The 15,436-nt window shown below is 45.4% G+C and overlaps 1 long non-coding RNA gene across 1 annotated transcript; it reads left to right on the forward strand.

Annotated features, from left to right (window-relative positions):
* Positions 1–6: 6 nt before the first annotated feature.
* LOC148684984 (uncharacterized) lies at positions 7–10,052 on the forward strand. Its single transcript, XR_015950948.1, has 2 exons — positions 7–132; positions 8,987–10,052. It is a non-coding gene; the product is annotated as an uncharacterized LOC148684984 (long non-coding RNA).
* The last annotated feature ends 5,384 nt before the right edge of the window (positions 10,053–15,436 follow it).

The following is a 15,436-nucleotide window of genomic DNA, read 5'->3' on the forward strand; positions in this document are numbered from 1 at the left end:
GCTGCAAGGTACCAGGAGCAGAAGCAGCAGCAGCCAGCAAGCAGACAAGACGGCGGCAGCAGCGACGCGTTTCGAGCCGAGAGAGGAGAGGAGGCGTCGCCGGCGCTGCGGGGCTCTATATTTTTCCCACAGGTGAGGCTGTAACTCCCCGCCACCTGCTGCGCGAGAGACCCTCCCCCTCCTCCAGCTCCCCCGCCCGGGCGTCTGAAATCGCAACAGGAGGCAAAGTAGGGGGGGGAGAGAAGCGCACCGTAGCGCGCGCGCGCCCCCGCGTGCTTCTCAGCCAACCGGGCAGCGCCTTCCGAGGCACGCGCCGCTCCTTCGAGCCGACAACAAAAGGCTCGCCTTGCTCGCTCCTATCATTTGCCAGCACATCCCCAGCCAGCCATGCAAATGCCGTTTGGAGCTGCCGCTGAGAGCGCAGCCAATCGGCGGCCGCCCGGGGGAAGCGGAGGTCGGTGACGTCGGCGGGAACCTCGGCCCGTCCACCAATAGCGCGCCTCGCTTCGTTAGCCAAAGGAGGGCAGAGGGGGGTTTCCTCGCGCAGGCCAGAACTGAGCAAGTGGCTGGGGGAGAAGCAGCCGCTTAGCGGATCTGAAAGATGCGCTCAGGCTAAACCTGCATCCAGTTCCATTAAGTTCTTTGAGATTATTCCCAAATTAATGAGTTTGCAGGGGGCGGGTTCTCTCATCTCAAACTGGATTTGCTCGTAGGATCATAGAACTGTAGAGTTGGAAGGAATATCTGCGGTCAGTCCAACCACCAGCAATGCAGGAATCTCAATATTCATGGCCGGTGGCCATCTAACCTCTGCTTTAAAATCTCCAAGGAACGAAAGTCCACCACCTCCCAAGGGAATCCGCTCCACTGTCGAACAGCTCTTCTTGTCAGGAAGTTCTTCCTGATGTTTAGTCGGAATCTCCTTTCTGCTGTGCCTTGAAGAGTAGCTTCCCAGGCGGAAATGTGTGCATTTATTTGTCTCTGTCACAAATGGTTCTTCGGGAAAACAAGTTGGTGCTGAGAGCCATACAGTCAATTTTGTGGGAATGTTAGGGATGTGGATTAGGATATATTATTAGATAGATCCTATCCAAGCTTGTGTTAGCAAGCTTCCAATATCAGCAGAGTGACATTCCCCTTTTGTGCGCTGCAAAGGGTGAGCGTTAGGTTTGCTAAAACCTATACAACATTACACTTCGATATTATACTTCCTGGCAAATCCCCTTTGTCCCTCTTAAAAGAAATACACAACACAATAGTATTAAAATAAGATAGAGTTTACTCACATGACATCCTCAGTTAACAGCATAATCTCAGAAAGGCAGGCTTACATAGAAAAGTTACAAGTATATACATCTGGAGTCTACTTAGTAAAGTGAGGCTCCATCTGGTCTCTCTCTTGGCAGCAGGCCAAGAGGGAGAACCATCCTAACTGGAGATTCTCTGGAGATGTGTTCCCGTTGAAGGAGAAATGGCTAAGAGAGAGAATGGCTGCTGGCTAGGGGCTTTTGTCTGCCAGCTAATCCATCTCATCTGCATATCTGGAGGAACAGGAACTGAACTTAGTCAGGTGTCCCTCCAGGTGAGTTCCTGTTAGTGGACACTCTGGGAACTGTTGTGACTTGTCTGCCCAAGTGTTCCATCCCACAAATTTGAAATTGAAGTCAAAACTCAACTTCTTATACGTTCACATGTTTCTACATACAACTCAACAATCCTTAAATAAAGAACTGTTTAATTTCCCTAATGCAAAATTCCAGTATATAGGAAACAAATGCCTCCCGGGTGGTGGAGGAAATCATTGTGCCTTGTGCCATAATCTGTAATAAAGCATATTTTACTTTATCTGCTTGCACAGTAACCGATGTTCTAAATAAGGATTCTCTGGTTGTCAAGAACTGTTGATTTTCCCTTAAGGAGCAAAGGCAATTTAACAACAGGGGTTAATGCAGCAAATTAAAACAAAAACCAATCCTAATCTTTGTTATTTGATTTTATTTGTGAAACTTGAGTCTAATAACTTGGACATTTTGCATAATATAGAAATCTGCATTCATTCTGTCACATTTTCAACATCTGAAAATAATAGTTCAATAAATCCTGTTCATTCTTTCAGCAGTCATACACTATATAAACAATTTCTAAAACTGGGTCTCTTTCAGTGAAGTGCTTATTTAGCTCATATGTTATCTGCCATGTTCTTCCTACAGTAGCTCAAAGAGAACAGTAGTTGTTCTCTCCCCCAAATCACCTCGTAGAATTCCTATTGTTTTCTTAAAATATCTTACCGCTTGATAAACACGAGAGTATATTGTTACAGGCCACCCCAGTCTCTGCCAAGATGCCAGGAGTCTTGGCCCTTAATGAGGGTTTGTGTTTCCTTCGGAAAATTAAGGCACAACAGAGGATATCGTTTCTTTATGAAATATCACATCATTACAACCTGAATCCTTCAACAGAGGGGGTGAACATTGCACCCCAAGGGTGTCTCTTGTGGCTCCTTGGGTCTGAAGTCAGCCATGCTCCCTGGTCTCTCGATGCAGCTTCTCCCAGCCAGTGAGCATGTCATTCTGTCCACTTCCTGCTCCTCCTTCCCCAAACCCCATTGCCAAACTCAACTCCCCCTTCCATTTATATCATCCCCCCCCATTACCCTGCCAACCTCCATTTCAAAAGCAGCCTGCAGAAAGGCACATTTCCCTTTGGTAACATCATGCCCCCTGTAACCCTGGCAACCCCCTGCTTCTTCCTTCTGCCTCTGCCCATTAAGTATTTGCCTTGTCAATCACCCTTAATGGTCGGGTGCTCTCCTCTCTTTGTCTCTTAATGGCACCTCTGTGAGACAATTTCCTGAACAGGAAGCCTGAAATATCCTGTATTTTTAGTGTGTGCCTGGCATCTTCCCTTAATATTCCAAATATTAGCTAAGTTATAGTAACATTTACTAATTTAAGAATTTAAGGGGATCTGCTCCCCCCCCCAAAAAAAACCTCATAGCAATATATTGTTACACACATAGGAGCCAACTCATAGGGGCAGAGTTCCCTTCGGTCCCCAAATAAAATATTTGAAGGGGGCTGCCCCCCCAGTTGGCGGGCTTTTCCATTCAAATGGTGTGCATGCACCACACCATGTGATTGATTATCCGGGATGGGGCTACTCTGGGCCTCCCCATATATTGCATTTCAAGTTGGCACCGCTGGTTACAAGCCACCCCAATCTCCACAAGTGGTGTCAGATTCCAGGGGTCCAGGATCTGTGTATCCTTTGGAAATGAGGTACATCAGAGACTCTGGTGTCTTTATGATATATGGTTTATTTACACATATCTACAATGTGAGTCTAGATGAAGAGAATTTAAAGCATTCATACTCCATACTCTTGTTTATCCCATAGGTGCAGCAGACTTAGGGCTCAGAACAGATAAAGCAGCCATGCCTTCTGTCTCTTTGTTGGAGCCAGTCACAGGCAGCTCCCCTGGGCTCCTCTCCTTCTTCCTTGTCACTGCTAACCCAGTGAAACAATTTCCGTCCAGCCCACCTCATCCCAACTGAAACCCTAAACCACTTTTGCCTCTGCCCCCTAACAGAAGCTGGAGAAGGGGTTCTACAGATACCCCTTGCTGTCTGACACTGAATGTCCCGAAGACCCATCAAAATATGAGACCAGTCTTTGTCCCCCTAATGGTCCACACTCAGCTAGAAATTACCAAGCTGGCCTGGCTTCTTAACATAAACTTAATCCAGGAGTTTATGTTGTTAACATAAACTCCTCCAACCTTGTTAAGCCTAACTTTAATTGGACCCAGGAATGTAGGGTGTCCTGCACCCCACAAACTCATAGCATTGTGTTTACCTTGTCAAAGTTGCTTCAAAATGAGTTTGTTCCCTGAGTTGACTTATTCCCAATTCTTGCAGAATTAAATGTCTAATCTGGCTACTTCCATGGTAACAATATTTTCAATCAAGATGTTCTCTTGAAAACAAACCTGTTTTTGCAACCCAGTTCTTATCATTTTTTTTCTTTCCCTGTTGCTTGAAATCTCTCCTCTCCTCATATTGTCAGATAACTGAAGCTAGAGGTGAACTATCAGCCTTTATTTTCTTTTTCTACTTATTTGTTACCTGCCCTTGGATAAAACTGAACCTATTCTGTTTTCTGCCAAGGAAGAGTATCGAATTGGAAGGTGTCAGTTTGAAAAGCAAGTTGAAACCTACATTCTAGTACCAGAATTTCCATTTTACTAAGGCAGAAAGGGGAGAGAGGGAGGGGGGCAGATTTGTGTGAATTTCTATTCAATGTTTACTTCCCAGTACTCTAGCAAAGGACCTCTTTCTGTCCCCCAACTGCCCCCACATAGCTAGCTTGAACTGATGCAGTTTTCAAAAAGTTTCTTCTCACCCCTCCCCCACCCCCAGCTTGCCTTGGCTGTTTGTGTTTCTTTTCTTTCTTTTTTTAATTGATGCTTATTGTTGCAATATTTCTGTGTGAACTGTTTTGTGAGGTTTGCTCAATAGGAGTGTAAAAGGTAAAGGGACATCAGACCATTAGGTCCAGTCGCGGACGACTCTGAGGTTGTGGCGCTCATCTCGCTTTACTGGCCGAGGGAGCCGGCGTACAACTTCCAGGTCATGTGGCCAGCATGACTAAGCCGCTACTGGCGAACCAGAGCAGCGCACGGAAACGCCGTTTACCTTCCCGCTGTAGCGGTACCGATTTATCTACTTGCACTTTGACGTGCTTTCAAACTGCAAGTTTGGCAGGAGCTGGGACAGAGCAACGGGAGCTCACCCCATCACAGGGATTCGAACCGCTGACCTTCTGATCGGCAAGCCCAAGGCTCAGTGGTTTAACCCACAGCGCCACCTGCGTCCCTCAAATAGGAGTGCATAAACATCTTAAATGAAGAATATGTGCTTGCTTTGTAGTGACCAGGTTGATAATACGGGTATATGCACTATCGTGGTGTGGGGGGGGGATAAAAACCTGTAGCTGCTTCCTGAAGAGAAATTGCTGCACTGTTCTATGCTGCTAATCCCCCTGAGGCACTTCAGTTTATTTTATTCCTACAAAATCTGTTTTGTTGCTGTAAACCCCCAGTTCCCCTATTCGATCATTTCCGTAAGCAGCCCATAAGCAGCCCACACAAACATAAAAGGTTGCTGTTTTTAGCTTCCCATGCATTCATACACCACACAGCAGAATTGTGTTGTTTCACGAAGTCATTCCCCTGTTCCCTGTTAGTCTGTGAGCAAAGATTTGAGTTCATCTATTTACCAGAGGTCAGGAACCAGGGGAATGGCTTTCATAAAGCATCACTGTGTTGTTGTGGCTTATACAAGATTACTTTAGTGGGCAGGAAGAGAGTCAGGTTTGGATAAGTGCAATTTTCTGGAAACCACTCCCTAGAGTTCTTGATCTACAATTTAACTGAGGGGAAATGGACACAGCAAAGTGACACTATAGCTGTGGAATGCTCTTAGGAACCAAGTCACAGCTACTTGACATTTCCGTGTTGCAATGATTCTGGGCTTCTTCACAAGGCTCCTGTCATTTTAAAGTGCACAGACTTCATAAAAGGAGCTCACAACCTTCTGACCTTCTGGGTATGGTAAGGCTACCAGATTTTTTTTCAATGAATCCAGGGACACATTAATTAATTAATTAATTAATTAATGCACGTTCGGGGTGTTGATGCTTCAGCGATGGCGGTGGCAGAGGGGTGGGCGCCGCCTTGACCTCAACCGCCACGTTTCCCCTTCCTCCGAGGCTTCCATTTCCTTTCTCCATGAGCCTGGGCAGCCCCTGAGTTGTTTGCTCTTCGGTGGTGGTGGGGAAGCGGTGTGCGGTGGGTCAGGCATGGAAGGCGGAGAAGGAGAGCTGCGGCGGTTTGAGCAGCATGATGCCTCCCTTCCCATCGGAGCAGCCCCAATCCCATTCCTACTTGCGTGCAAGCAGGAGGGGGCAGGGATCTCTCAGGCAGCGCAAAGCCTCCCTTCCCATTGGAGTAGCCCCAATCCCACAAGCAGGAGGGGTGGGGATCCCTCAGCTGGGAAGGGAGGCTACCCGTTGCCTAACTGAGAGACCCCTGCCCCCTCCTGCTTGCACGCAAGCTCTGATAGGCAGCATGAAGCCTCCCTTCACAGCTTAGTTGCTGGGGGCAGGGAAGGTGGAGGTAGCCCGGAAGCTGCATCTTAGAGCCCCTTCACCACCATCATATGGGGACTTCCGAGCAGCTCCTGAAGCCAGCCAGAGCCAACTGTTCTGGGCTGCTGAGACTGCCGCTGCTGAGTTTCCTGGGGACATTAGATGACATTCCAGGGGCATTCCAGAGATAGAATTTGTCTGGGGACTTATTTGCAAATCCGGGGACTGTCCCCGGGAAACGGGGACGTCTGGTAACCCTTGGGTATGGACATTTAGGTCCCATTTCCTTCTGCAAATCCAGTCAGTCTTGCACAAAGAATGGCTTGCATCACCTTTTTGCTATAAGTTTAATATACATAAAAAACTATGTTTGAGTGCATTGTATTAAAAATGCTTGCAGAGAGGGTTGCATTGAGGCCGGAGAAGTTTGTCTCTAGATCAGGCATCCCCAAATTTTGGCCCTCCAGATGTTTTGGACTACAATTCCCATCTTCCCCAACAACCAGTCCTGTTAGCTAGGGATCATGGGAGTTGTAGGCCAAATCATCTGGAGGGCCACAGTTTCGGGATGCCTGCTCTAGATAAATGTGGCAAGGAGTATGTTTGCTAATTGATGACTCAACCTGGAATCCTTAGCTGCAGATCTCTCACAGCAGAAACCTCAGAACTCAGCCTCTTAGGCAGTCCGTAGAGTTTGCAGTAGTACCGGTAGTGGCTCAGTTCCAAGACGATGAGACAAGCAAGTTGCTTAAGATCTCTTTCTCTGGGATCAGAGAGAGGAAAGTTTATTGAACTGCATTTAAGACTTAAAGAAGGCAGGAACACATTTCTTGCTTATTTAAGAGCAATGTGTTATTTTGTATCTTATATTGTTCATTTGTAACTATTTTAAGTTTAGTTACAGGTAGGTAGCCGTGTTGGTCTGACGTAGTCAAAACAAAATAAAAAAATCCTTCCAGTAGCACCTTAGAGACCAACTAAGTTTGTCATAGGTATGAGCTTTCGTGTGCATGCACACTTCTTCAGATACACAGTGTATCTTCAGAAGATACAGATCTTCAGAAGATACAGATACAGTGTATCTGAAGAAGTGTGCATGCACACGAAAGCTCATACCTATGACAAACTTAGTTGGTCTCTAAGGTGCTACTGGAAGGATTTTTTTAATTTTCTTTTAAGTTTGTTCTGCAGTAAAGCTGTGAAACTCATTCTTGTGGTGGAGAGCATTGATGTCTACTCAGCACAAGGTTCTGATGGGGAATTCTCTTTGCAGGAACTCTAACACTTTCCCCAGAGAAAACACTCTGAGTTGTGTATTGCTCCAGAATTGGTTTAGGGTCCTGAAGGCTTTGGGCTGAAAAGTTAGGATGTTTTACCATTAAAATTAGGCAAAATTGAAAACCTCTCAGTCTTCTTCTTTGGATCATACCTGATGTCATTGTCTATGCAAGGGACACGGGACTTTTCTAGGATGATCAGAAATTGGAAACCACATGCCCAATGCCATTTTAGACCTTGAAATGTCTTGAATGACTAACTCAGTGGTCAGGCAGCCTAGAAGCATGGTTTGTCCATTAGAGCATTTGGGGGCACTTATATGACTGATTCAAAACATATTCATGTTGCTATGTTGCTGATTTTGTTTTACTGCCAGTATTGCTGAGAAAATCATTTTATCTGGTCTTTTGTTAATGCAAGCTCAAGCAGGGCGCTAGAATAGGTAGTTCCATAATTAAGTTGCTGACTGCAGCATCGTTCTGCCTGGGGAATGAAAAAAATGATTAGCAAAGTTTTTCCTGTGGTGTGCTAGATACTTAATATAGCCGATGTTTCCTCCTTTGGACTGTGAGCCTAACTTGCCCTTGTTTCAAGCTAATACATGATAGAAACTGTCAAAGTTGAGGAATAAACAGCTGTCAGATGGGAGCCAGATCCAAGGGACCAACTGGCTGCATATGCAACCATATTTAAAGCATATTTCCCCTCCCTAAGAATCCTGGAAACTGCAGTTTGTTAGAGGTGCTAGGAATTATAGCCCTGTGAGAGGTAAACTCATTTTCTCAGGATTCTTCTTCGAGGAGGGTTGCTTTTTCATTTTTGATTATTTATTTACTTTCCATGCCACCCCTCATCCGGGGATGACAAGGCAGTTTCCTATATAAAAAGACAAAAATACACAACATAGTAACAAACAAAAACAATACCCCCTCCAGCTACACACAGAGATTTTTTTTTAAAAAAACCCATAGATAGCCAAAGGCATGAGAGAAAAGGAATGTTTTTGCTTGGTCCTTAAAAATATGTAACAAAGGCAATAGGCAAACCTCCCTGGGGAAAACGTTCCCCAAATGGGGAGCCACCACAGAAAAGGCCCGTTCTCATGTTGCGGCCCTCTGGGTCCCTCATGGAGGTGGCACATGAAGAAGGGCCTCAGATTATTATCACAGGGTCCAGGGATGATTATAGGGTGAAAGACAGTCCTTGAGATATTGTGGGTTGTGTGCTTCTATTGTGTTTTGAATGTAGGGGTGCATGCAGCCTGAAATAAACCAGAGCCACGGAAGCCTGTTGTTGCTTTGGCAAAATCCCAGTCTAAGCAGAGACCCCTTTAGAGTCCTCCCTGTCTAGAGAAAGCCCAACAGCCACCTTAAAAGTTTAGCCCACAGCATCAGAATACATTTTAACCCTGGGACAGTGGTCTCCAAACCTCTTCCTCCCATAGAACACTTGAAAGTTGCTGAGGGTCTTAGCAGACCACTTAATGATTTGCCTGACTGTTGTAGCAATTGTGGTGCACTGCAGTTGCGATGCTGTATGATTTTTAATTGTATTTTTACAGATGCACCATGGACCACCTGAATGATGCTCATGGACCACTGGTGGTCTGTGGGCCACAGTTTGGGAATCCCTGCCCTAGAAGATGCTCCAAACCACCCTTCTAATCACATGGAGCAGCTGTACACAAAACCAAGAATCCCCAGTTCTGGTGTTTATGGCTCTGTCCTGGCAGAAATTTAACAAGAGCAAAATGGTTTCAGTGGTAGGTGTGCATGTATTAATTCACCACATTGATGAGACATTAACTGAACACGATTTAGGGCTGTGTTATTAGTTGCCTCAACCCAATCAGTTGTGCTCCCTTTCCTTCTTGATAAAGATGCACATCTCAGAGGAGGCTGTTCTTCATTTCTTCATCGGTGAGTGCCTCTGCACTGATCTCTTTTCCTGGGCATACAAACCACACTTGGTTGGGTTGCCATGCTTCCATCTTTAATGTTAATGGAATCCAGTCTGATTTATGTGCTCTGGAATCATTCCAGTGCAGGTTTTATACAATGCTCACGAGGTCTAGAAACAAGGCCCTGAGGCAGCTGAAGAGAAGAGATTTCTGCTGGGCCTTTCTCATGTCTAATGTTTGTTCTAAATAAACTGGTTTGCTCACCATCCCTCTTGTAAAGAGTACATCTTACAGACAGTGATGACAAGAAGACTGTGAACTTATGCCCAGCATTGCAAGGACTTTCCGAGACAGGCTGAGGTCTACCTAAACGACCTCAGTCCTATATACCTGAAGGAGCGTCTCCACCCGCGTTGCTCAGCCCGGACACTGAGATCCAGCGCCAAGGGCCTTCTGGCGGTTCCCTCTCTGCGAGAAGCAAAGCTACAGGGAACCAGGCAGAGGGCCTTCTCGGTAGTGGCGCCCGCCCTGTGGAACGCCCTCCCATCAGAGGTCAAGGAGATAAACAACTACCTGACATTTAGAAAACACCTAAAGGCAGCCCTGTTTAGGGAAGTTTTTAATCTGTGATATTTTAATGTATTTTGGTATTTGTTGGAAGCCGCCTAGAGGGGCCGGGGAAACCCAGCCAGATGGGTGGGGTATAAATAAATAATAATAACAATAAGAGAATGAGTGTGTGAGCCTTATTTTACTTCCGCGTCCTGTTTTGTATAAGACCAACTATAGAAAACAAGAGCTGCTGTCCTTGCCTTTCTCCCACATGAAGACGACGATTCTCCCACAAGCCTGGGGCCTGGCTGAGTTAAATGGCACCAGAGGTTGTAACTTGTGTTCCCTGGTAACGAAACAGGCTGCAATGCTAGAAAGTGTGCTCTCCTTCCGCACTGTGCATTTGACAACTTTATCACCCTCACAGATGCAGGTGATCATATTAAAATGATGGAGGCACCAACAAAGCATTTTGCTCCAAAGAAATACTCTGATTTTGAGACGTATAAGTTCCAGCAAGCGAGACAGAAGGAAGAAGAATGCATTAATGAGACACCTACCTGTTTCCTAGGAATTCAACAAGATTGATAGGGTGCTGCAAGCTAAGATATTTCAAGGATGCCTCTGCCCATGCCTCAAGAGGCTACTATTGAAGAATGCTTTACAGCAGATTCTTTACTGTTCATATAAGTCTTATCCTGCTTTAACCAGACTCCTAAAAGCTGTTGTTCTCAATAACATGTACAGGTCAAATGCAGGACAAATGTGGACATAAATAAATGCACTAAGAATGTAAAAGCAAGACATACAAGGCAAGTCATAGCTGCCAAGTTTTCCCTTTTCTCGCAAGGAAGCCTATTCAGTATAAGGGAATTTCCTTTAAAAAAGGGAGAACTTGACAGCTATGCCCCCGGTCAAACAGGTTTTGCAGACATTTGAAACACACAAACAAAGCCTGTATCCAATTGTTCACAGCAAGCATGGCCAAACTTGCCCCTCCAGCTGTTTTGGGACTACAATTCCCATCATCCCTGACCACTGGTCCTGTTAGCTAGGGATGATGGGAGTTGTAGTCCCAAAATAGCTGGAGGGCCAGGTTTGGCCATGTCTGGTTCACAAACTGCAAGTCCACAAAGCCGATAACTATCTGTCACATCATCCCCACCTATGGGTGTTTCATGCTCCTAGTATCAAGGCAACACTAAGGTGGCAATCCTATAGCAAGATCTGCTTGGAAAGTAGCCTCTTTTGTGGTAAAGGTCTCTAGCCTCAGGAAAATATATTTGGAATTGATTTCAGACAACTCTGATGGAGATTCCGAGTTCTCAGGGTAGAAATTCATTTTGACATGTATTTCTACTTTTTTATTTCATTATAGTAGTGTTAAACAAATACAAAATTCTGTGCTATGTATACTTATGCAGCATTTTTTAAAATGTGGAGTTTGTATGCATTTTATATTGTTCTCTTTTGATATTGCCTGCCGTCTAATTCAATAAATACTATTCTACTCTGTTCTTATCTATGAAACTTAAGCATGCTACCTTTATTAGCTAATCCACTAGCCTTGCTCTGAATTCCTTATCCAAGCCATCTGTTATTTTCTCTCAAGTTTGGGAATGTGCCACAGGTGTATGAGGAAAAGTTCTGACCTCATTTATGACTCTAAACTGACTTCATGGAAGCCTTTGAATTACTTATCTAAATCATTTGATTTTGATTTTCCAATGTAGGCAGGTACTGCAGGTGTAAATGAGGGAAAATCCTGGCCTTAATTAAAAAGGGCAGAGATAAAATCATGACAGAGATTAATTCTCATCTTAGCTTGATTCAGTCTACTGAAGGAGGCATACAAAGTGCCACCCACTCTGGATTTGTGTAGGGCAGGCAACCCCAAACTTCAGCCCTCCAGATGTTTTGGACTACAATTCCCATCATCCCTGACCACTGGTCCTGTTAACTAGGGATCATGGGTGTTGTAGGCCAAAACATCTGGAGGGCCGCAGTTTGGGGATGTCTGGTGTAGGGTTTACTCCTTAGCCTTTTCTTCTCCCAAAGACACCCAGCAAGGCAGCAGAGGTTTTGGATCAGAGTTTTCCTTCTCCTAGATGGACTACCCAAGTTGACAAGCCCCATCTGCCCGACACTTCCCTCTACAGCAGTGTTTCTCAACCAGTGTGCCTCCAGATGTTTTGGGACTACAACTCCCATCATTCCTGACCACTGGTCTTGCTAGCTAGGGATGATGGGAATTGTAGTCCCAAAACATCTGGAGGCACACTGGTTGAGAAACACTGCTCTACAGCCTGTGCAGAAACTGCCTTCTTGACCATTGGAACCTCTTTTGGATTCGTCCACTCAATCCACTGGAGCCCATCTTCACATGCAGGGGAATTCCTTAACTCATCAAGGGTTTAAAAAGGTAAAGGGACCCCTGACCATTAGGTCCGGTCACGGGCGACTCTAGGGTTGCGGCGCTCATCTCGCTTTACTGGCTGAGGGAGCCAATACAGACAGTACAGCTTCCGGGTCATGTGGCCAGCATGACTAAGCCGCTTCTGGCGAACCAGAGCAGCACACAGAAACGCCGTTTACCTTCCCATCAGTGCGGTACCTATTTATCTACTTGCACTTTGACGTGATTTCGAACTGCTAGGTTTGCAGGAGCAGGGAGCAAGCAATGGGAGCTCACCTCATCGCGGGGATTCGAACCACTGACCTTCCAATCGACAAGCCCTAGGCTCAGTGGTTTAGACCACAGCACCACCCGTGTCCCATCATCAAGGGTTTAGGTGAAGGTAAAAGGTAAAGAACCCCTGGACGGTTAAGTCCAATAAAAGACGACTATGGGGTGGGGCACTCATCTCGCTTTCAGGCCAAGGGAGCTGCCATTTGTCCACAGACAGCTTTTCAGGTCATGTGGCCAGCATGACTAAACCACTTCTGGCACAACGGAACACTGTGACAGAAACCAAAGCACACGGAAACACCGTTTATCTTCCCGCCACAGTGGGACCTATTTATCTACTTGCCCTGGTGTCCTTTCGAACTGCTAGGTTGGCAGATGCTGGGACAGAGCAACGGGAGCTCACCCTGTTGTGGGGATTCAAACCGCCGACCTCCTGATTGGCAAGCCCAAGAGGCTCGATGGTTTATACCACAGCGCCACCCATGTCTGATCAAGGCTTTGAGACCTATCAACTGCTCTCACCTGGTTTAGCCAGCTGGCCAGAACCGTTCCCAGGATGTAGCCACTGTCACATGCAAACAGCTTCCAGGAGCCACAGGTGCAAACTGAATGCAGGGTGGGAACCTCCCCAGAAGGAGCACAACATGCTCCCTACCAATGCTACTACCCCTACCCTTAACACCCCATAGGATGTTGACATCTCAAACATTACATGTGGAGCTGTACTACTGCGGGTGGATAAGGGGTGTTGGCGATGGCTCTTTAACTCTGTTTACTTTCTGCTTGCGTTTATTATCCAGACAAGGCTGTCAACCCTGAAGCAGAAAGGGGGCACTTGAAGTGGAGAACTGGTGGGTAGAGAAGCAATTAAACACACACACACATTTGCCTGTGCACATCGCTCCAGTGCTCTAGCTTGTCCCTCCTTTGACATCCGACTTTTGTTACAAACATATGCATTTAGTGCAGCGTGAAATCGTGCCTTGAGTGGAGAGGGTGGAACCAAGTGGATGGCTGCAAAACAATGTAATGGCAGGAACCTTTTTATCAACATACTTAGACAAGTGTGCCTAGCCCATGGATTCCTTCATTCCGATGTAGAAGGCCTTGACTTGTTTGGTATAGTTTTTTACCCTGGTTTTGTGTCTCTGGGAACACAAATCAGTTTACGAGAAAGAGGCATCCTGGAATTCTGTAATAAGAGACAGGAAAGAGGGTTCCTGATATATTCTACACAATTCTTTTCATTCTGGAAAATCCTTCTTATCCTGATTTATGTATCCTCCTTATTTGCTTTCACTTGCTTAATGCAGGGTAGACAGTATATTTTATATCATGGTCTGGCTCTTGAGTTTTCTTCCAAGTGTAGAAAGCGCCACATCAATTTGAAACGATTGTATAGTGTCATTTGAGCCCTTATGGACCAATCTACCAGCATCCTTCCAAATCTGACCTCTATATTTTTACAGACCGATCTGTTCCCTGTATTTCTTCTCAAAACCTCTACAGCTTGACATGCTGCCTATATTTATTCCCAGTTCTGGGAGCTCAGCCAGAAAGAAGACATGGTAGTGATGCATCACTTTTTAGAGTATTCATACTGTAGGTTTTCAAATGCATCATCTCTATAAACCTAGTTACAAAAAGGCTGTAAGGTATATCCCCCAAATTGGCTTGCAAGTTCAAGACAGAGACTCAGAATTCACACTCTTACAGTGTAATCCCACCATTTCAACTCAGAGGTACCGGTAAGTCCTATTGAATTCAGAGGGGCTTGCTCCTAGGTAAGTCACAGAATTAGGATCTCATCCTTAGTCAATGTGGCGCCAGCTCAAAGGGATGAGAGCTTTCCATCAAGGCCGAAGTCAGTCAAAGTTTGGGTGACTATCTGTCATGGATGCTTTAGTTGAGATTCCTGTATTGCAGGGTGTTGGACGAGATGATCCTCAGGGTCCCTTCCAACTCTGCAATTCTATGATACTATGAAACTACTCATCAAACTTCTGGGCACTAGAGATGGGGCCTTTTCAGTGGTGTTTCAATATCTCTGAAACTTTCTCTGTCCTGAAAGAAGAACAGTCATACCTTGGCTCCCAAACACCTTGGGAGTTGAATGTTCTGGCTCCCAGACGATCGAAAACCAGAAGTGAGTGTTCAGGTTTTTGAACATTCTTTTGGAAGCCAAATATCTGGCAGGGCTTTCGTGGCTTCCGATTGGAAGCCGTGCCTTGGAAGTCGAATGGACTTCTGAAATGGATTCCATTTGGCTTCCAAGGCACAACTGTATGTCTGTTTAATCCTATATCTGTTAGCTTTTCAAACAACCTTAAACATGCTTTCATTTTAACCTGCATTTTTTTTTGGGGGGGAAGTGTTCCACTGGGCACAGAGTCACCTGTGTAAACTCAAAACATATCGCACAATCCTGCAATGCTAAGGGGTCACCAGGCGTTAAAATTATAACCCCTTGACATAAAGTATAAAATGATTATAATGATTAATCATTAAATTGCAATATGATCCAACCTACTTTAAAAGCGGCAGTCCTGGAAAGAAAGTCACTGTTGCTGTTTTTCCACTTTACAAATGCAAAATTATTATTGAACTACTGCAAAGCATCCATTGCCAAACTAGATTGAACCCAGCACTGTCTCACAAACAAAGATTTTAAGGGGAATTCCCAGTACACCAGAAGAGATTAGGAAATTTAGGAAATGATGCTTCTTTAGTTCTTCAGAAAGCTGTTTTGGTTGAAAAGGGAAGACTGCAGGGCAGCAGTCCCCTAAACTAACCTGTTGTCCCCCCCCCCCCAGTGTGGTGGTGAACATCTTTCCGTCACCAGTGTTTGAAATAAGATTCAGCCACCGGTT

Source organism: Zootoca vivipara, chromosome 7, assembly GCF_965207765.1.
Source record: "Zootoca vivipara chromosome 7, rZooViv2.hap1.1, whole genome shotgun sequence".
NCBI lineage: Eukaryota > Metazoa > Chordata > Lepidosauria > Squamata > Lacertidae > Zootoca > Zootoca vivipara.